Source organism: Pleurodeles waltl, chromosome 11 (assembly GCF_031143425.1).
Source record: "Pleurodeles waltl isolate 20211129_DDA chromosome 11, aPleWal1.hap1.20221129, whole genome shotgun sequence".
In the NCBI taxonomy this organism is placed as follows: Eukaryota; Metazoa; Chordata; class Amphibia; order Caudata; family Salamandridae; genus Pleurodeles; species Pleurodeles waltl.
The window spans coordinates 280,794,300-280,815,941 of NC_090450.1; positions in this window are offsets into that span (position 1 = coordinate 280,794,300).

Here is a 21,642-nt window from a genome sequence, read left to right on the forward strand (position 1 = left end):
GTACATGTCACATAGGTCAGCGCCCATCAGAAAGTCGAGATTTGGCGTGCCATCGCCAAGGAAGTCCGGGCCCTGGGGGTCCACGTCAGACGGGGCACCCACTGCCGCAAGAGGTGGGAGGACATCCGCTGCGGAACCAGGAAGACCGCCGAGTCACTGCTGGGGATGGCCTCCCAACCTAGGAGGGGTGCCAGTCGTACCCTGACCCCCCTGATGTCCCGGATCCTGGCGGTGGCCTACCCTGATTTGGATGGGCGCTTGAGAGCATCACAGCAGACACAAGGGGGTGAGTATCAGCACATTCTGCTATCTTTCTGCGCAGTGGAGGCGTCTGGGTGGGGGAGGAGGGTTGTGGGTGACATTAGGCCAGGGCGCTTTCTGTAGTGTAGTCCTCTCCCTTAGGCATGGCCCTGTGCTCCCGGCCCCCAGCTCTGTAGGGTGACAAGTACAGCTATTGATGGTCCAGCTTCACACATGTGCGCATCTGTCGTCTCTTGACCTGTTGTCCTAGTCAGAAATACTGAGTAGTGTACCCCGAATGCGCGGCTTAGTGCATGCGGCTCCTGTGTCTGTCCTCTCCGCCAACGGTGTTGACATTGCATGCACTCAACCAGGTTTTCTTTTTCTCCCCCCACCCTTCTTCTTCATCTTCTTGTGCATGTGTGCATTAGCATCATCAGGCGGAGGAGATTTGGCATCGGAGCACGAGGGAGCTGCAAGCCACAAGGCCCCGGTGGGCCCAGGAACAGACACCGAGGGCACCAGTGAGCCAGAGGGCGAGGGGAGCACCACAACGGGGACCGGTGGTGACACCAGCGATAGCGACACGTCCTCGGATGGGAGCTCCCTAGCGGTGGCGGCAACATCCGTGCCCCCGCCTCTACAGGTACAGCCGCCACCCAGCGCACCAGCCCCGCCCTCCCTGCAGCCCCTCAGCCTACGCTCCGTGCCCGCTCGCCCAGGAAGGCGGGCGTCTCCTTCGCCCCAGGCACCTCAGCCCCTGCCCCTGTCACCCCTGCTGCCCTCAGTGCGGAGCTCATTGACCTTGTGAGGACGCTCATTGTTGGGCAGACTACCCTTTTGAATGCCATCCAGGGGGTAGAAAGGGAGGTGCATCGGAGCAATGCCTACCTGGAGGGCATTCATTCGGGTCAGGCTGCCCATCAACGATCGTTCACTGCTCTGTCCTCAGCACTGACGGCAGCCATTGTCCCTGTTTCCAGCCTCCCTCTTCTGACTGCCTCCACCCTGTCTCTGTCTCCTGTTCCTCAGCCTATCCCATCCACACCATCTGACCAGCCTGCACACACCTCAACACCCAAGGGCAGCTCATCCAGACACAAGCACCACAGATCCCACAAACACTCACCCAAGCAACACCCAGATGCAGACATTCCAACAGTCACTACCACCCCTGTGTCCCCCTCCTCCTCGTCTCCCTCCTCCCTCCCTGTGACGTCTACACTCACACCTGCATGCACACCAACATCAGCCAGTGCTTCCATCACCACCACACCCTCCTGTACAGTCCGCATGCGTGCAGTCACCACCCCCACTGCCATTTACACGTCCCCTGTGTCCTCTCCCACTGTGTCTGTCACCCCCTCTTCCAAGACACGCAAACGCAGGCAGCCACCCACCCAACAGACATCCACCTCACGACAGCCTACAGCACCAGCACCTTCACCCAATGACAGCACACCTGACTCTCCTACAACCACATCCTCTTCCTCCACTCCCATCACCACTTCTCCTACCATTTACCTTGGCCCTAAAAACTCTTCCTGGCTAATCTTGACCTCTTTCCCTCCGATGACCTACCCCCTCCATCTGTAAAGAGTCCCAAGAGCACCACAGCCACCACCAGCCCAGCTTCGGGTGTCACTGTTGTGCATGGGTTCTGGAGTCCACACTTTGCCAGCAGTGACACCTCCATCAGCAGCAAGGACACATCCAGCCCCCCCCCCGGCAAGAGGACCAGGAAACACAAGGGCCGCCGTGCGAGGACTGACACAGCTGCCCCCAGGGAGCAGAGTTCGCCCACTTCACCAGCCACAACATCTAGGGGAGGCAAGGGCCCCAGAGCCCCATCTAAGGAGCATAAGGGCAGCAGGGCGGAGAAGTCAGCCAGCAGGAGCGCGGAGCAGGTGGGCCCCAGATGCCACATCCCAGCTGTAAAGGAGGACACCAAAGGGCCCAGGACTCCGTCACCGAAGGGTCCAGAAACATCACGGTCGGAGGGCGACTGAGCAGGGAGTCCAGCCCAGGTCTGGCTCCCTTGGACCTACTGGATGTGCACCGCTGAACAGGGCCCGCCGTGCAGAAGAGCACCGCTGAACAGGGCCCTCCGTGCAGAAGAGCACCGCTGAACAGGGCCCGCCGTGCAGAAGAGCACCGCTGAACAGGGCCCCGCCGTGCAGAAGAGCACCGCTGAACAGGGCCCGCCGTGCAGAAGAGTACCGCTGAACAGGGCCCGCCGTGCAGAAGAGCACCGCTGAACAGGGCCCGCCGTGCAGAGGAGCACCGCTGAACAGGGCCCCGCCGTGCAGAAGAGCACCGCTGAACAGGGCCCGCCGTGCAGAAGAGCACCGCTGAACAGGGCCCGCCGTGCAGAAGAGCACCGCTGAACAGGGCCCCGCCGTCTCAAGCACCGCTCCACAGGGCCCTTCCTGTCAAGCACCGCTCCGCTGGGCCCTTCCTGTCAAGAACCGCTCCGCTGGGCCCTTCATCTCAAGCACCGCTCCGCTGCGCCCCGCCGTCTCAAGCACCGCTCCGCTGGGCCCCGCCGTCTCAAGCACCGCTCCGCTGGGCCTCGCCGTCTCAAGCACCGCTCCGCTGGGCCCCGCCGTCTCCAGCACCGCTCCGCTGGGCCTCGCCGTCTCAAGCACCGCTCCGCTGGGCCCCACCGTCTCAAGCACCGCTCCGCTGGGCCCCACCGTCTCAAGCACCGCTCCGCTGGGCCTCACCGTCTCAAGCACCGCTCCGCTGGGCCCTTCCTGTCAAGCACCGCTCCGCTGGGCCTCGCCGTCTCAAGCACCGCTCCGCTGGGCCTCGCCGTCTCAAGCACCGCTCCGCTGGGCCCCGCCGTCTCAAGCACCGCTCCGCTGGGCCCCGCCGTCTCAAGCACCGCTCCGCTGGGCCTCGCCGTCTCAAGCACCGCTCCGCTGTGCCCTTCCTGTCAAGCACCGCTCCGCTGGGCCTCGCCGTCTCAAGCACCGCTCCGCTGGGCCCTTCATCTCAAGCACCACCGCTGGGCCTCGCCGTCTCAAGCACCGCTCCGCTGGGCCCCGCCGTCTCAAGCACCGCTCCGCTGGGCCCCGCCGTCTCAAGCACCGCTCCGCTGGGCCCTTCCTGTCAAGCACCGCTCCGCTGGGCCCTTCATCTCAAGCACCGCTCCGCTGGGCCCGCCGTCTCAAGCACCGCTCCGCTGGGCCTCGCCGTCTCAAGCACCGCTCCGCTGGGCCTCGCCGTCTCAAGCACCGCTCCGCTGGGCCTCGCCGTCTCAAGCACCGCTCCGCTGGGCCCTTCCTGTCAAGCACCGCTCCGCTGGGCCCCGCCGTCTCAAGCACCGCTCCGCTGGGCCCTTCCTGTCAAGCACCGCTCCGCTGGGCCCTTCCTGTCAAGCACTGTTTATGGTTCACTGTGCCCACCATGCCACCTCCTTGACCAGTGGAGACTGTCATCCACCTGATGGACTGTGGCTTTTCACTCCCCAGGATGGCAGAGTGGGCAACCCACCCACTGTAGAGACTTGAGAGACTGTGGCTTTGCACTCCCCAGGATGGCAGAGTGGGCAACCCACCCACTGTAGAGACTTGAGAGACTGTGGCTTTGCACTCCCCAGGATGGCACAGTGGGCAACCCACCCACTGTCATCCACTTGAGAGACTGTGGCTTTGCACTCCCCAGGATGGCACAGTGGGCAACCCACCCACTGTAGAGACTTGATAGACTGTGGCTTTGCACTCCCCAGGATGGCAGAGTGGGCAAGCCACCCACTGTAGAGACTTGAGAGACTGTGGCTTTGCACTCCCCAGGATGGCACAGTGGGCATGGTGGCCCCTTCGTGGATCTGGCGTCGTGGACTCATGTGGCGCCCCCCCTTCCCTTCCCCCTGAGATGCCTGTAGTTTATTCATCAGATGCCCCTGCAGTGTTCTCTCCAAAGGACTCAGGTCTCCTGTGTGGGCTTTGCCCTTGTGTTGCTACACTGTAGCCCACGGACTGTTCGATTTAACTTTGATGTAGAGGACTAATTGCCTCGGTTCTCCATGGCAGTGTGTATAGTATTATTTTGTTATGGATATTTTGCATAGTTGACCGATTCATATCAGAGTCTATTTTTTATATACATTTTTCTTCACAATTTAATTATGTCTTTGCATTTTTCAGGGGGGTTTGGGTGGTGTCACTGTGACTTGTTGCTCTGCATTGGTGTGTACATGGTTTGGGGGGGTGGGGGTCGCATGTGTGTGTGCCCGTAACCTTTCCTCCTCCCCCCTCCCGTGTGTCGTAGGTGCAGTACTCATCGTTGTCGTCTGCGCCGGCGTTCGTACTCGTGGTAGAGGAGAAGGTAGACGAGAGCAGGTAGGATGTTTAATTCGGGTTCCATGCTGTCCTCCGTACTCGTGGAGTGTGTTTTGGTGAGCGTTTTCCCGTCCGTAGTCTGTTTCCGCCGTGTTTTTATCGGCGGGGCTCCCGCCCCGGAAAAGGTGGCGGATTGGTGAGTTGTGATAGGGTGGGCGGTACATTGTCTGCCGCCTGCCTGTTGGCGGTGACCGTCGCGCTGTTTGTCTGTACCGCCGTGGCGGTCGGAGTGTTAATGTGGCGGGCTGTGTTGGCGGTTGCCGCCAGGGTCAGAATTCAATTTTTTCGACCGCCGGCCTGTTGGCGGGTTGGCCGCCGCTTTATCACCGACCGCCAGGGTTAGAATCACCCCCATGGTATTGAAACATTGTCCGGTTGATACTCTTCCCATTCCCATTTAGTTACTTTGTCTTGGGGATACCAATCTTTGTCTTGGTAGCATACTTTATTAAGGCGAAAAAGAAGTCCGCCCTCTGTACGTTTTCCAGATGCAAACAAAAGCGTATTCCAAGCTTGACAAGAACCATTGTGTGAAAAAGGAAGAGGAATGAAAGGTGTTCCTCCTTTCTTTTGATGCGCAGGTATCATTCCACATACCCAACAGTTAGTAGTATTTGTAGCATTATGAGTATGATGCAACATCTGAATGAAAGTATTATTGAAGTACGATTGACGGTGCTTCTGCTCATGATAGGGAAGCGTAAAGTAATAGTGATCCTCTGGTACTGGAGTAGTGGCAACAAAAAATTCACGAGTAGGAGCCTTCTTTTCAACGGACCAGGTGATTATTGCTATAACCACCAAAACAACAACAAACCCCATAGTACTAATGATCACTTTGTTATTCATTTTAGCAACAGTGATAATCGACCCTTCCAGAAATTAATTAAAAACAATCGTTGGAGCTCTTATCCCTGGGCAGCCGCTGATTTCTTCACCACGGGCCAAGACGGGTGTCACCACTCTAATGCATGGCTGATTCCCCACCCCCCCTGTCACATTGGCTCTCCCTTTCACTAACCCAGGGCGGTAGCTCATCCAGTTTTCTCCAGCACTATAGATTTTTTCCTCGATCTCAAATTATATTGCGATACTCCAGAAATCGTATGGTCTGGGAAGAACTCCGAAGATTCGTCAGGTGATATAGCACGACCTTTCTCCGTAGTCAAGATCTCTCGATGATCAGTCAGAACAGCAGGTTCCACCAAGGTAGGTAGCACTCTCTTGCAGTGAGTACTATGGACCCAATTCTTTTGGTTTGTCACTTGAACTGCTGTCCTTGTCGCAAGGAGCACCTGCTCTGGGCCTCGCCACCTTGGTTCCAAGCTGCTTGATCTTTCAAAGGACTTAATCATCACCTGGTCACCAGGTCGGAGTTCACGGCCTTCACCTGTAGATCTGTCAGGAAGTGCTTCTCAAACCTGTTGATGAATAGAAGCCAAATTGTCAGTTAACTGTGCCAAATAATCATTCATCAGGACACAAGGTACATCATATACAGAATTTGGCTTAGGAACTCCCCAAATATTTATTGTCCTTCCAAATACTATTTCATAGGGGGTAAGGCCTGTTCGAGAGTGTGGCACTGACCTAATATACAATAATGCCAACGGTAATCCATCCGGCCAAGTTAAAGATGTGGAAGCCTGTATCTTCGCTAACTTCAGCTTCAAAGTAGCATTATACCTTTCCACCAACCCTGCTGATTGTATGTGGAAAACCGCATGGAACTTCTGTTTGATCCCTAATCCTTTCAGGACATACTTAATAACTTCCCCAACAAAATGAGGTCCGTTATCATTCCATAAAAGTCTGCAAACACCAAACCTAGGGAAAAATTCTTTCAAAAGCACCTTCGCTGTGGTAATGGCAGTATTATCCTTTGTGGCGTACGCCTCTATCCATTTACTGAAGGCACATACCACCACCAAGACATATTTCAATTGTTGCAGCATTCAAGCTGAATATAATCCATTTGTAGAACTTCAAAAGGTGCAGTTGGTGTAGCAAACCCTCCCGCAGGAGTTTGTGTCCCTTTTCCAGGATTGTATTGTAAACAGATCAAACAAGACTGTACTACTCTCTTAGCTGTACTGGAAATTTCTGGATGCTCCCAAACTTGCGTAAGCAACTTCGTTATTGTTGAAGCTCCAAAATGTGCCTGCCCATGTGTCATCTGAACCATAGGTTGTGCAAAAGCTATAGGCAATTTCCATTTATCCATCTGCTTATTCCGCCAACAGCCCTCATCATCCAATTCTCCTTCTTCAGACCATTGCTCATGTTCTTTCACAGAAGCAGATTTCTGCATATCTAATACTTCTTGTCTAGCATTATGCCAATGTTCAGCTTGTGACTTCACTACATACATAGAAGTAGTACTTAGCTACATCGCAGTCTCACGTGCTACGCGGTCCACAAGGGCATTACCTTGCCCTATCTTATTGGTCACTTTCTTGTGTGCAGTACATTTCACAATAGCTATTTTCTTTGGATATGTCAATGCAGTCAAGAGGTTATGCACTAATTCTCCGTGCATTATCTGCATCCCATGGGATGTGAGAAAGCCTCTCTCCATACAAAGCAAACCAAAATCATGAGCCACTCCAAAAGCATAGCGGCTGTCTGTATAAATGTTCACACATAAGTCAGTATTCAGCTCACATGCTTGTGCCAAAGTTATTAGTTCAGCTGCTTGAGCTGACTTCTGTGGTATACGAGCTGTCTCCACTACTGTGTGTATTGTGGTGATTGCATATGCAGCTGAGGTCGTACCATCTGGCAACTTCAAACAAGACCCATCAACCCACAATTCCCCATCTACATCTGGAAGCGGCGTATCTTGCAAATCAATACAACCCTTTGTCTGTTCTTCGGGAAGGAATATAAAATCATGTGTTTCTTGTGACTGAGGCTGAGTCACCGGAGATGGCAACAAAGTGGCTGGATTTAGTGTTGCACATCTCTTCAGTGTAATGTGAGGAGCCAGCAATGTCAATTCATATCCTGTCAGGCGAGCGCTAGTTTAATGCTGCGTCTTTGTTTGATTTAAAAGAGCATCAACCTCATGGGGTACTAACACCAACAGCTTATGTGACAAAACTATCCCTTCACTCTGACGTATTGACACACCTGTTGCTGCAACTGAACGAAAATACCCAGGCAACGCTGGAGCGACAGGATCAAGTACTGCTGAAAAATATGCACAGGGATGCTGCTTGTCGCCATGTATCTGTACTAAAACGGACAATGCACATCCATCTTTCTCATGTACGTAAAGTGCAAAAGGCTTCATGTAATCTGGAGTACCTAACACTGGTGCTGAACAAAGGGCTTGTCGTGGCTGCCGGAAAGCAGTCTCACATTCATCTGTCCATGGGAGGGGCATTGGAGTATCTTTAGTCAAAAGTGCTAGCAAAGGTTTGACAATGTGTGAAAACCCTAATATCCATTGCCTACAAAAAGAAGTAAGACCAAGGAATGCACGGTTATCTTTCTGAGAAGAGGGTACTGGTGTGTCTAAAATTGCTTGAATACGATCTGATGTAAGTGCACGGCCCTCCTTAGACAAAAAGTGACCTAAATAGGTTACCTTTGGTCTTCAATATTGCAATTTCTTTCGTGACACTTTATGATGGTGTGAAGCAAGAAAAGAAAGTAAGGACAAAGTGCACTTTTCACATTGCTCAGGGGTATCAGATGCCAACAAAATATCATCGACATATTGTATGAGAGCCACACCTTCAGGCAAAACAAAAGAATCAAGTTGTCGTTTTAACATTTGACTAGAAATACTAGGACTCTCAGTATAGCCTTGAGGAACTCTGCAAAATCTATAGATCGTTTATTCAAAGTAAAACCAAACAAATATCGTCTGTCAGGATGAATAGGGATCGAAAAGAAAGCATTCTTCAAGTCTATCACAGAGAGCGTAGTTGCTGTCGGAGGAACCAAAGTAAGAAGTGTTGTGATGTCAGATACCACAGGATATTGTGGTACCACAATCTTATTCACTTCTCGTAAATCAATAATGAATTGGTAAATCCTAGTATCAGTATCCTTTTTCAGAATAGGAAGAATCGGACTGTTACAAATATTATAAGGAACTTCCTCAACAACTCCAACTGCAATAAGATCATGCACAATTCGTGTGAGTGCTTCTTCGTCCTCCTGTGAAATTTTGTATTGAGGCAAACGTGGCAATACAGCTCCCTCCTTGACACTAATATGTACTGGTGGAATAATCATTTGTCCCACATCAGTATCTGAAGTAGACCACAAAGTACTAGGGAGTGAAGCTAATGCAATATCCTCTTTAACAAGACAAACTCTTTCCATCACAGGACGATTATCATTCAAAATAACACGCACCCCTTCAGGAGAGCATTGTATTGTAGCCCTGAAATACTTGAGCATATCAAGACCAACAATATTGTCTGGTGTATTTGGAGAAAGCAAAAAGGGACATGGAGCAGTAAATTTATCAACATGGAATGCAAGCGGTTGTGACAATGGGCTAGGGGAAGGTGTTCCATCGAAACCTATTGATGTAATGGTTAAGCCACACAGGGGACCCCTTGGAAGCAATTGTTTAGACAAGGCGATACAAGTAGCTCCTGTATCAACCAGGAACTGATCATTAGAACCCAAATCATGTGCTGTAACATAGGGACCCCTCTGATTTTCTGGAACTTTAACTGATTCCTTACCCCATCCTAGGCAATCCTATGCATAAGCAGAATCTTGGAAATCAGGCTGCATATAGTTAGACATCTGGTATTGATTCCGTCTATCAAAAGTGTTAAACCCATCCTGCCCTCGTACATTAGCGTCAAACCTAGCATGATCATTTGTGCTTCTTCTAGGCCCTGAATATCCTGAGCGATTTCTCATTTGTCCCGGAGCACGTGAACAATGCTGAACACGTAGTGCTGGACAATCGGCAGCCCAATGCCCAAATTTCTTACAATACGCACACTGATCAACAGACAGATTCGAATGAGTGTAAGAAGAACCATAAGATCCACGTCCACCTCTATCACTTCCTCTAAAAGGCGGACCATAAGATTGAGCCAACATAACCTTCATCTTTAATTCTTTAACCTTTTTATACTTGCTACCTTTTGCTTCTAATTCCTGACGTTCATAATACTGAGCCATAGTCAAAAGAGAAACCGGAGTAGAGATAGTCCGTGAACTTTCACTAGCTTTTAGACGTCTAGCTATTCCTGGTAACAGATTTGCAACATATTTATCGACGAACAAATGTCTGCCCGTATCATCTGACAATAACTGGCCGCTAAAATCATTAAATGCTTCTTTAAAGCGTGTAAAGAAATCAGAGACCGATTCATCTGCCCGTTGCTTACAAGATGCTAAAACAGTCCGTCTATCTTTTTAGGGGGAATAATAATTTTTAACTTAACTAATATGGCTGCGGGAAGATCTAGAATCAACTGATACGGCTTTTTCGCAAGTTCCCTATCCTCGTCCATCTGTTCTAATTCTTTCCATGACGCCCCAAAAACTACACAATCATCAACTTTACGAACAGTTCTCCACATATCTGGCAGTAATAGCAATCCAAAAAATAAATCAATGTCAGCCAAAGTCATAGTACAAGAACTAATTGCTCCCTCAACTTCCTTATAAAAGGCGGCTGGATTTTTCCGCGAGTCAGGTAATGCTGTTTTAAGTGCCATTACATTTGTCCTATTCCAAGGAGTATACACCCAATTATAAATAAAATAACCCTTAGCATCAACAGAACTTTTATCATCACTTATACCCAATCCTTTAGGAGGAACATACAAAGGTGTGGCCTCCCACATTGGTTTCGCATGAACTATCATAGTCTTATCTGTTCCAAAGATGGAAGCTTGCACCCCGCCGGTCTGAGATGTCCATGCAACTACGTCCACGGCCCTTTTCTCCTCTCGCAAACGGTCTGCTGCAACACATAGTTTCACCAAACGCCTGATTGCATCAGCCACCTGGGAGAAAACAAAAAGACCATCACACATTTGCTTACGATCAGCTGCTACATCATCGGGCTCTAACTCATCAGAATATTTCTAAAATAGTTCAATAACTTCTGTGCCAAATGCCTCAGTAAAATATAGCTGCTCCTTTTCCGTCCACCCTTTCATGTTGTCTAAAAGTTCAGAAGCAGAGACAACGCTACAAATTACTTTACGAGCAATAGATCTAAGCTCAGACGCACGGTCAGCAGGCAACATAGAGTGACTGTCTTGTATCTTCTGTTGCTCCGTACCGGAGACCTCAGCTAACTCATGAGGGGCAGAAGGAACGACATACGGAGGTGGAGGGCGATCTAGTAACAAAAAATCATTGGGTGGTTTATTAAGGATAGGATAGAGAGGTTGCCGAACAGTGTATTGGCCATTTACCTGTAATTTACGTTCTTTCTCTTCAATCTCCTTTAAGTCATTTATTTCTTTCTTTCTCATTTCCAATGCTCTCACATATACATTCTTCTGCTGCTCTTTCTCAAGCAAGGCTTGCTCACGCTTCTCTCGTCCATGCACTTCTTTCTCCCACATTCGTACACAGTCAAACATATCTTGCCTAGATATTTGCTTACACATACATTGTTCTACACACTCAATCTTTCGCAAATCAAATAACCCATGCATAGGCCAACGTAACTCAGGATCCGCAAGAGTGTATTTATTCCATAATGTGCTGTACATTATAGAAGAAAGACTACGTTTAACATACATATCTCTATTGGGCGTCCCCTCTGGGGGTGCCGGTTGTGATTCTTCCAGTCTCTAATTGGTACCATTACAAAAGCAACACATCCTACGAAGTGCGCTAAAAACATGCATGCCATAAATAGTGCAGAATATGCAGTATTATAATCAAAGTAGCACTTAAGGTACCTTTAGTACGATGTGCCGTTCAAATCAAAATTAAATTGGAGAAAATTCTCCTCATTACCTGCCTATATAAATTGCAATTTATATATCAATTCAAAGGACACAAATTGACTAGTCACCCAAAACACGAGAGCCACAGTAAGTGGTGCTAAACTTCATTACCAAACAAAGGCATCAAAACCCACAGTAAGTGCCGTAAAACGGCTCTTACCAATCATAGGGCGTCCAGGTTCCAACTGCCAAGTTCTAAAATCAACCAAATAGTCACTGCACGACGAATGAACAAAAAGGATCTCAGTCGAGGACCGGCACCACCTGGATGTTCAAATCAGAAAGAAGGGTAAAACGCTGTGGTTGCCAAGACTCGGGTTTCCTCAGGCATTGATCGTCCACAGCAAGATCCCAATCCTTCGTCGCGACCAATCCGTCAGGCGTCCGAGTCACCGATGAGTCCCTGTTCGGACGCCAATTTGTCAAAGTAAGTCTCAGCAAGGCCTACTAGTGCAAGGGGTTCGCCCTTCTCTGCACAAAGTCCTCAGACCATATAGGAAGAAGTTGGCACAGAAACTGAAATAAAAGACAAAGTTTATTAAACCTCATGAGGTGGTACTACAGTTCAAACAGCACCCTTCGTTAATGTTTGAAGTTGCACACTGAACTAAGAGAGCATGGTCCTTTTATACCCACGCAGGAGCTAAAAGAAGGTGGTACAATTATAGAAGCAAGACTTATACACATATAACGTCATATGGAAATGCACAGTCGACAGGTAGGAGGGGTGTGGTGGGGAATGGCGGTACAGAGGACTCTGGGCCGTATGTAGAGAGAGAAAGTTTTATTTTAGGAAGTTGAAACCAATAGGTAACGGAAATAAATGAGGTAACAAAAGTTTGATAGCGAAACTACAGCGGATTTCTTCTTTCTTTTTGTTTTTTTGTAACGCCACTGTTCTTTGTCTTTTCTAGGTTTCTGATGGACGGCGCCGGATCGCGTAACCTCCCAGTTGGAACCGAAAAAAAAACCACAGGAACGAAAACAAAGGTAAGTGGTTTGTGGGGATTCTGGCGCAGTTTTAGCAGTCAGACATGCAGGGAGAGGGAAAAACCCTTGAGATAGAGGTAGAGGGGGTATATAGATAGACCCGGCAGTGAGTGGGTGAGAGAATTGATGCACTTGTGGTAAGTAACTCTCTCCGTGCTCTGCCCAATTGTTCCACTCGTTCTAGATACACTCTCTCCGGTGTCCCCCTTTGCACATAACCTCCTCAGTCCCTTCCCCTCTTCTTTCCACCCCCTCTCCCCTGTGCCCCGGTAAGAAAACGGGTTTGTGGTGTCCTTGCAACAAGGACCGTACCTTGTGAAGCCACGACCCTCCTGGGTCGTGGTGGAAAGGGCTCTTCTCCAGGATTCTGGCCTTTCCTGGATATTCCCCGCTGGTTCCTGGAATCTCGTCCGTTTCGATCTCCTCGTCCCCCGTACGCGGCACCTTGTGGTCTTCTTTCGTCTGAGTCGTTCTCGGAGGGAACTCCTTCTCCTCCTTCTCTCTTTCCCTGGAGTCCGTCTTTCCTTTTGATGTCGGAACCCCGAAATCCTGGTTCCAAGCGTCCATAGGCGTTGCCATGTCTCCATGGGAACGCGCGATTCCTCCGGCTGAGGCGCGCGAAAGGTGCCAGTCAGAGGAGCTGAAAGGCGAGGTCGAGGAGATCCGTCTACACTCCCCATCCCATGATCGGGACTGGTAGAGGACCGAAGAGTCGGGAAATCGGGACAGAAAATCGGCAGGGCCATGCTGGGTACCCGGAACGTGGCTGACCTGAAATGTAAAAGGTTGAAGCTCCAGAAACCAACGTAATAACCTAGCATTCGTGTCCTTATGTGAGGCTAACCAGGTCAACGGGGCATGGTCGGTATATAGGATAAAAGGCCTGCCTAATAGATAATACTGTAAATTCTCCACGGCCCACTTAATAGCCAGACACTCTTTCTCAATAGCGGGGTAGTGGCACTCCCTGGGAAGTAGTTTTCTACTGATAAACACTATGGGATGTTCGTGACCCTCACTGTCGGGTTGAGTGAGGACAGCACCCAGACCGACGTTGGAAGCGTCCGTATATAAGTGGAAGGACTTGGAAAAGTCTGGACATCTAAGAACGGGCTCTGTCGTGAGGGACGGTTTGAGCTGGTTAAAGCTGAAGAGTTGAGAGTCGGTGAATGCGGGTAACTTGGTGGGGTAGTGTTTTTTTAGGAGGTCAGTGAGAGGGGTGGCAATTGTGGAGTACTGGGGAATGAGCCTGCGATAGCACCCCACCAGACCTAAAAAGGATTGAAGTTCTTTCTTGGTTTTGGGCACAGGTACTTGCAATATGGCCTCAATTTTATCTTTCTGTGGCTGTAGGATCCCGCTACCTATAAAGTAACCAAGATAGGCAATTTGTGTGTTTCCTAAGATGCATTTTTTTGGGTTGGCCGTAAGGCCGGCCTCATTTAAGGTGCGGAACACCTCCTCGAGATGCTGTAGATGTTTAGTCCAGGTGTTGCTAAAAACTACAATGTCATCTAAGTAAGCCGCTGCAAACGCTTGGAACGGTTTTAAGAGGCGATCCATTAAGTGTTGAAATGTAGCTGGAGCCCCGTGAAGGCCAAAGGGAAGGACAGTAAAATGATAAAGGCCTGACTGGGTTGCAAAGGCTGTCTTCTCTTTGTCGGAAGAGGCGAGTGGGATTTGCCAGTACCCTTTCGTTAGGTCCAGGGTGGACATATATCGGGCGCTTCCCAGTTTCTCCAGTACATCATCGACTCGTGGAATGGGATATGTGTCAAAGAGAGGTATGTCATTTAACTTATGGAAGTCGATACAAAACCGAACAGATCCACCCGGTTTAGGAACTAGAACCACCGGGGAGCACCAGGGGCTTGTGGATGGTTCGATAACCTTTAAGGCTAGCATTTTCTTTACTTCTTCTTCAATAAGATGTTTTCGTGCTTCGGGGATCCGGTAGGGTCGTAGGCGAATGGTTTGGCCCTCAGGTGTTCTAATACAGTGTTGGATTAACGTAGTTCTACCTGGTGTACCAGAAAAAAAATGTGAATGATTATTTAACAGGGTTGATAGTTGGGTTTTTTCTTCTTCGGTAAGAGAGCTGTTTATACATGGACCTTCCTGCTGTTCTTCGCTATTGGTGGGATAGAGGTCCATACCTAAAGCAGTGGTTGGGGTTATTAAGAACCCGGTAGCAGAGGGGTTGGTATTGTCTTTGGGTTCCTCCCACTTCTTTAGTAAACTAGCATGGTATATTTGGGTCCTTTTTGGGGGCTGAGTTAATTCGATGAGATATGTGACGGGGGAAACCGCTTTTATCACTTTGTAGGGCCCTTGCCATCTAGCTAACAGCTTATTTTCAGAGGTTGGTCGCATTATCAGGACTTGGTCATTAGGGTGGAAGGACCGTAGCTTGGTCCCCTGATCGTAATAAGCCTTTTGGTTTGCCTGTGCCTTCTCTAGGTGTTTCTGTACATCTTCCCATACTGTCTGTAAGTGTGATTTCAATTTACTGACATACTCTAATAGGGGTTTTTCTTCATCTCCTTCTTCTTCCCACATTTCTGCAGCCATATCAAGTAAATTACGTGGTTGTCTCCCAAACACTAGTTCGAAGGGACTATGTCCCGTGGAGGATTGTTCATGAGTCCTGATGGCATAGAGAACCAGCGGTAGTTTCTGGTCCCAGTCCTTTCCGGAGTCTTCAACTGTTTTCCTCAGCAGAGTTTTGATGGTGTGGTTATAGCGTTCCACTAAACCGTCAGTTTGGTGGTGGTATACTGAGGTTTTTATCTGTGTGATCCCTAGTATTTTACAGATCTGTTTCATAAGGGCTGACATAAATGGAGTACCCTGGTCTGTTAGTATCTCCTGGGGAAATCCTACTCTAGAGAAGAAGGTTATCATGGCCTGGCTACTGTTTTCGTGGTCATACTAGGTAAGGGAATTGCTTCCGGATATCTGGTAGCGTAGTCTACCAAGACTAGTATATACGTGTGACCCTTGGATGATGGCAAGAGTGGTCCAACTAGATCCATACCCACACGACAAAATGGAATCTCAATAATGGGCAGGGGTTGTAAAGGGGCTTTCCTCAGGGCTCCTGGGTTTATTAACTGACACCTAGGACACTGGGTGCAGTATTTTCTGATTTGAGCATAAACCCCTGGCCAATAGAATCACCTTAGCAAATACTCCTCAGTCTTTTCTCGACCGCAATGTCCACCCCCTGGCTGGTTATGGGCTAAGAATAGGACCTGATTCCGATAGGGTTCAGGTACTACCAGTTGTTTCTTCTCTCCGTTTGTGGACGTGGTGATTCTATATAGAAGGTTCTTATGTATTAAAAAAATAAGGACCCACCTCCTTTGTGGACTCCGTTTTGGCATTTTTCCTTGCGTGACATGGAGTGGGGTCCTCTTGCTGGCTAGCTCTGAAAGAGATAGTGGCGTTGTCTGTACTGGCTACTAGTTTCTCCGGGGTTTGTCCAGACCTTGAGATTCGATATTTTTGCTTTTCTTGTCTTTTCTCCCTTCTAGTCAGTTTTATGCGAACTGGGGATCCCTCAATATGACTGTTAGAAAACGGTGCTTCCGACCACCAATCAGGAGATGACACGGGGGACCTTGTTTTATCTAAGAGATCAGTGAACCTGATATAGTCTGTACCTATGACACAGCCTTCTACCAATCTGTCCATAATTCCTACTGGAAGAAAATCGTGATGCTCTCCCCACTCTATTCGGACCAGCCCTAGTGGATAGTTCTCTTTATCCCCATGAATACAACAGATAGTCACACACTGGTTCGGAGTCTGGTCCACTTGGCCTAACAGGTCTCCGCCTTTTACTGACTGACTACAGCCCGAGTCGATCAGCACTTCCATTGGGGTTCCGTTTACTTTTATAGTCTGTTTAAACTTACGGTTTCCTCTACCAGTACAAAATACGCTACCCCTGGTGACCCCAATTTCCATGGGTTCTACCCGGTCGCCTTTTCTTGGGCACCTCCTCGCAATGTGTCCCCACTCCCTGCAGCTAAAACATTGGGGTTGTTGCATGGGGTTTGTCTCTATGGGTTTATGAGTCCCTGGTTCCTCTGGTGGTCGTCGTGGAGAATATTTGAGTGGTCCCACGGGAGGCTTGACATTGTTCCTGGGGCCTAGAGTCTTAACCTCAATAGACCTGTGATAGGCGCAGGCCAGGTCTACAGCCAGTTCAGTATCTATTTTGGGGTGCTGTCTTATCCAACTCCTTGCACTGCCTGGGAGGGAATCTAGGTACTGTTCTAGAATAACAGCTTTAATTACATCTTCTCGGTCTGTTCCTAACGGCCCCAGCCATTTCAGCCCCAAATCCTTAACCCTTAAATAAAAGGTACGGGGATCCTTGCTCTGTCCCCATTTCACCTTCCTGAACTTCATCCTATAGTACTCTGAGTCGTGTCCCACCCTTTCTAGGATACTACTCTTAATGTCCTTGTAAGGGGTGGTACCCCCGGGATTAGCGGCCTGGTATGCTGTTTGAAGGACGCCCGTTAGGAGGGGAGCGATATACTGGCCCCAGTGTTCTTCCGGCCATTGGGCCGAGGATGCCACCCGTTTGAAATTTGTGAAGAAGGAGTCAGGGTCTTCACCTTCTTGGAACTTTTGTAGGACAGAGCTCAGAACATTGGGATGTACTTTGCTGGCTGCGATGGTATCAGTTAATTTCTGGAGTGCAGTCTCATGCACCAGCTGATTATTAGCCATGATGGTGGGTTGGCTTTTTAATGCCGTTTGTAGGGCCTCTCGGTCTTCTTTTGCTTCCCTTTGATGAGCTTCCCACACCAGTTGAAGGTGTCGCTGACCTTCCGCCAATTCCTTAATCATATCCTCCAGCGTAGGTTTCTCCCCCATCCTGTTTGCCTCTTTGTACCGCCTATGGACTCTAATCCCACTTCTGACACAACTGTGGTGGGGAATGGCGGTACAGAGGACTCTGGGCCGTATGTACAGAGAGAAAGTTTTATTTTAGGAAGTTGAAACCAATAGGTAACGGAAATAAATGAGGTAATAAAAGTTTGATTGTGAAACTCCAGCGGATTTCTTCTTTCTTTTTGTTTTTTTGTAACGCCACTGTTCTTTGTCTTTTCTAGGTTTCTGATGGACGGCGCCGGATCGCGTAACCTCCCAGTTGGAACCGAAAAAAAAACCACAGGAACGAAAACAAAGGTAAGTGGTTTGTGGGGATTCTGGCACAGTTTTAGCAGTTAGACATGCAGGGAGAGGGAAAAACCCTTGAGATAGAGGTAGAGGGGGTATATAGATAGACCCGGCAGTGAGTGGGTGAGAGGATTGATGCACTTGTGGTAAGTAACTCTCTCCGTGCTCTGCCCAAGTGTTCCATTCGTTCTAGATACACTCTCTCCGGTATCCCCCTTCGCACATACCCTCCTCAGTCCCTTCCCCTCTTCTCTCCGCCCCCTCTCCCCTGTGCCTCGGTAAGAAAACGGGTTTGTGGTGTCCTTGCAACAAGGACCGTACCTTGTGAAGCCACGACCCTCCTGGGTCGTGGTGGAAAGTGCTCTTCTCTGGGATTCTGGCCTTTCCTGGATATTCCCCGCTGGTTCCTGGAATCTCCTCCTTTTCGATCTCCTCGTCCCCCGTACGTGGCGCCTTGCGGTCTTCTTTCGTCGGAGTCGTTCTCGGAGGGAACTCCTCCTTCTCTCCGTCCCTGGAGTCCATCTTTCCTTTTGATGTCGGAACCCGGAAATCCTGGTTCCAAGCGTCCGTAGGCGTTCCCATGTCTCCATGGGAACGCGCGATTCATCCAGCTGAGGCACGCGAAAGGCGCCAGTCAGAGGAGCTGAAAGGCGAGGTCGAGGAGACCCGTCTACAAGGGGCTAACATTTTTCAAGGACTAGTAGACACATTACTGTTGGTTACTAATTACTAACAGCTGCAGACCTTACTGGGTATGTGCAAAGTGGGAGATGCTAAGTATAACTTGTCACTAGACAGATTTTCAAGAGTAGTTAACAGGAAGGTAGGACAGAGCACATGGCGAGCACATGGCAGCATGTGGCAGAGAAAATGGATGCCATGAATACAAATGGATTCCGCAAAATGTTCACAATAGTTGCTAAATACAAGATGTCTTCTGCTAATGCTTATCTAATCGCTAATAAATTACAACAGCGGTCAATTATTTTTTTTACATTTGATGCATGTCTTTAAAAGCATGATTTTGTAATGTCCTTTCTTAGCAGGAAAATGTGGATAGCACCTACTTCGCTCTGCTTTCCATGTTGAGTGCTTCGTTGTGAGAAGTTGCTTGGAGAACCAAGGCCGAAATAGGGTATGTCATGGGTTTAGTTTTATCAAGATTTCTGGGTACTTAAAATTGTGTTACAGTGTTGAAAATAGTCCATTAATCCATATTGCAATTGTATTGAGAATAGCCTATACTAGGAGGGCAGGAGGGCACTGGAAAGAAAGATTTCAGGAGGGATTTTTTCCAGCTCCAAGCCATTCAAAATTATTATAGGAATGAAAGGAAAAGTATACAGCAGGATGGGACAGTGAATAAATGACGATAGTACCATATGACAGGATATATTTGAATAGAAAATATAGCCCTAGGAAAGGCAAAACTGGAATACCACTTTTCCCCAGATTTATGAGGTAGACTTTGAGAGAATTGGAGCATACCATTTTTCAGAATGTGGTTGCTAAGATCTTTAAGAGGATTATTATCAGAAATTAAAGTCTCTTAGGACGATGGGCGAATTATTATCAGGAGCAAAGTTAATTGATATATCGTTAGAAACCGTTGGAAAAGCTGGTGATGTATCTGGCTATCTCAAGATTAGCATGATGACAAAAGATTTCAGGGAGAGAGAGCGAGATCAAATAAGTTAAAAAAATAAAGATTAATCAGATACAGCTACTTTTCCCCTTTTTTTAACCAGAGTACTCAGCTCAGTGATGGAAGCTCATGGCTTCCATGATCGAAGCTTGAGACCAGTTTTGAAGGAGTACTCAGCCCAGTCATAGAAGCTTGTGGCTTCCATTATCGAAGCAGTTTTGGAGTAGTACAATTTACTATTCTCATTCCAGTCTGTCAAACAGTAAGGAAAGTGTTGAACTGCAAAGGAGCAAGATTTGCTATTCGCACCGCAGTTGGTGCAACAGTAAGCAAAGTGTTGGACTTTGGAAGGGTAAAATTTACTATTCCCATTCCAGTCTGTGCAACAGTAGGGAAACTGTTAGATATCGGAGGTGTAACATGTACTATTCCCACTCCAGTCTACGCAACAGTATGGAAAACATTGGACTTTGGAGGGGTTAAATTTACTATCCCCAGTCTGTGCAACAGTAGGGAAAGATTTGCACATATGAGAGGCAAGGCATTGGACTTTAGACAAGCAAGATTTACTATTCCTACTCCAGTCTGTGCAATAGTAGGGAAACTGTTAGATATCAGAGGTATAACATTTACTATTTCCACTCCAGTCTGTGCAACAGTATGGAAAACATTGGACTTTGGAGGGGTTAAATTTACTATCCCCAGTCTGTGCAACAGTAGGGAAAGATTTGCACATATGAGAGGCAAGGCATTGGACTTTAGACAAGCAAGATTTACTATTCCCACTCCAGTCTGTGCAATAGTAGGGAAACTGTTAGATATCAGAGGTTTAACATTTACTATTCCCACTCCAGTCTGTGCAACAGTATGGAAAGCATTGGACTTTGGAGGGGTTAAATTTACTATCCCCAGTCTGTGCAACAGTAGGGAAAGCTTTGCACATATGTGAGGCAAGGCATTGGACGTTAGATGAGCAAGATTTACTATTCCCACTGCAGTCTGTTCAACAGTAGACAAAGCATTGGACTTCAGAGAGGCAAAATGTACTATTCCCACTCTAGTCTGTGCAACAGTAGGGAGAGAATTGGACTTCAGAGGGTAAAAGTTGCTATTCCCACTCCAGTCTGTGCAACACTACAGAAAGTGTTGTGCTTTGGAGAGGTTAACTTTACTATTCCCACTCCAATCTGTGCAACAGTAGGGAAAACATTAGACATCAGAGGGGTACAATTTACTGCTCCCACTCCAGTCCGTGCAACAGAATGGAAAACATTGGACATCGGAGGGGTTACATTTACTAACTCCAGACTCTGCCACATAGAGAAAGCCTTGGACATAAGAGTGGTACAATTTACTATTCCCTCTCTAGTGTGTGCAGCATTAGGGAAAGTGTTGGACTTCAGAGGGGTAAAATGTAATAATCCCACTTTAGTCTTTGCAACAGTAAGGAAAGAGTTGGGCTACTGAGAAATACAATTTGCTATTCCCACTCCAGTCTATGCAACAGTAGGAAAGTACCTCACTTTAAACACAAAACATATCTAAATAACCTATTACTTTACAACAAATACAAAACTCCTAATAAGAAAAAAAATAACCAAAAAATAAACAATATATAAAAATAAAAAACAATTAAAATTGTGCATGATTATTAAGAAATTTAGTAATTCATTATCAATAAAGTTATTTTTTACTATATTACCTTTCCACTCTTTGCCCCCATAAACCAACCAACACTTAAAATATAACTAAACTAAATAAGTATAAAACAATTAACATCATTAATAATAAAATCAGCAATTATTAACACATTAATACTTCAATAACTTCCCATCCTATACCCCGGCAAAGCCAGCAGCCCGTACTCAATATATATACCTTAAAAACTATAATAACTACACAATTTACATAATTATGAATAAATTAATTAATTAATAATAAATAAATCATTAACCATTAATTAGTTATTACTTAATTAACTTCCCACCCTACAACCCTACAAATCCAGAAACCCCCACATAATCAATACCAAAAAATGTAATTATTACACAATGTACATAAATAATAATCAAAGAATCAATTAAATAATTGAAAATAAATTAACATTTAATTGGTAATACATTATTAACTGATTAGATTCCCACCCTATACCCCTACAAACCCAGCAACACGCTACAACACTATAAATGACTGTTAACAATCAAATACAAAATTATAAAATCACTGAAAATTACAAACCATATTCAATAATATTAATAATAACTGCACA